The sequence below is a fragment of the Austrofundulus limnaeus genome, unplaced genomic scaffold (genome assembly GCF_001266775.1).
Source record: "Austrofundulus limnaeus strain Quisiro unplaced genomic scaffold, Austrofundulus_limnaeus-1.0 Scaffold68, whole genome shotgun sequence".
In the NCBI taxonomy this organism is placed as follows: domain Eukaryota; kingdom Metazoa; phylum Chordata; class Actinopteri; order Cyprinodontiformes; family Rivulidae; genus Austrofundulus; species Austrofundulus limnaeus.
In genome coordinates, this window is record NW_013952470.1 from 886,276 (window position 1) to 888,258 (window position 1,983).

Below are 1,983 nucleotides of genomic sequence, written 5' to 3' on the forward strand. Positions count from 1 at the left end.
ATAAGCTTTGTGGTTATTCTAAGTGATTCTCTGTTACACAAAAGGCATTCAGAGAGTCTGGCAGGTGAAATCTGATGAGAAGGGATGATTCAACACAGCGGTGAGCATTCTGCTAAAAATAAGAGAGACTGAATATCAGTGTAATGTGCTACCTTTGCTCCTTTTTTGGTTAGATGTAAGGTATCCATTTTTTTTTTCAAATCAATTAGTTTTAACTTGCATTTTAAACAGAATTTCTACTTTTTTAACACTCTCCTTTCCCAGCATCCACCACCTCAACGTTTTATTTTATTTGTCTAAGATGCAGTGGTATTTCAGGTTGCATTATTAACCCTTGCTGATGACAGCTCCAGGTATGCTATGTCCAAATATTATCTCAGCCATTGAACAAAGGATGCGTCATTTGGAGCGCTATAATTTTCTTCATTGCAGTCAGACCCAACAACCAGATTCTACGTGTTTTCTCAGCTGGAGTCAGTTTTGAATCATCGTTTTAATAAAGTGCAGAGCAGGATTTAAAGGGAGAGTAACGGGAATGAACGAGCCCAGATTTCCCAGTGCAGAATGAGCAATAAGGGTCTGATGCGACGCCTATTTTTTTGGCTAATAATTAATATTAAATATGCTCTGTGACATGTTCACATGTTCATGGTGGTGATTAGGATTTTTAGAAGCCTTCTCATAATTATTCAAAAAATTTTCCCCCAACCAGGGGGAATGTCCTGAATGGATAAATCTTCCTCCCAAGCTTTCCTTCCCAAGGAGGACTTACAGGGTTATATTTTGTTGTGARGGTTTGTTATATGAGACAGATTTTCTGGGCTCATCTTGTAACCAGTTGGAAACTGGACAGTCTCTCAACTCTTCAGACCTTCTCCTGATGTAGAAAAACAAAGAGACCTTATCTGCATTATATATTGACACCAATTCCTGGAAGCTAAAAACAGAACTTGTTTCAGTTTTTGGAGCTGACTCGTAAAAAAAAAAAAGAACAGTCCGGTTAAAGGTTTGCGTCACAACGTGGATAAAAACAAGCGATTGGGTCTGGTTGCTCAGCTGCTGAGGCAGGTTGTGGCTGGGATTATCAACGCCACCTTTGTTGACACAGTTCTCAGTGTGGTTTTGATTCCAAAGGATCGTCACCATTCCTTTATTGGCTGTGTAGCTCTGACTAACGTGGAGGGTTGCAACCATTCTTTTATTAAATGCAGTGGTGGGAACTCACTGGTCAGAGCAGGCAGAAGTAGCTGGGCACAAATTCACAGATCAAACAATCCTAAAATCAACTCAAGACGTCTAGTGAAACAAAACTAAATCACCATGAGTAGAACTGGTGAAATTATTAAAAGCTTTGTTCTGCACTGCTCTTTAAGTTGACCTACGTTTATTATTAACAGTACACACCCTGTCCTGCAGGTAGTGTTGTGGATCTGCAGAGCGGACTCCCCTCACCCTGTCCACGAGATCCCGTCCTCTGTCCTGACTCACACATGGTAAGAGCAGATCCTCTCCAGTGCTTTATCTTAGATTCAAGAGGTTCGGATAGAAAGATGCAAACGCAGTCTGGGACAGTTATGTGTTTGTGTGTGTGTGTGTTACCTCCGCCAAGGGCGAGGTAATGTTTTCAGTTGCGTATGTCTGTCAGTCRGTCTGACTATCGTTCTGTCTGTGGACATTACTCAAAAACTTGTGGATGGATTGTCATGACATTTTTACCACTTGTGGGTACTGGACCAAGTAACACACCTTTAAATTTTGGTGATGTTCCGGATCGCGATGCGGATACAGGTTTTTTTTTTTCTTTTAACACTCTGAGATCGGCAAAGCTGTGATGCTTTCACAGGGCGTGGGTTTCAAAGTGTCCAGCAGGTGGCACTGTAGCATTGGTGGGCCCCTTTGTAACTCTATTACAGGATGGGAGAAATTGGTCTTGGCGGAGGTTTGCACTCTCCGAGTGCTTCTAGTTTATTTATTTATTTATTT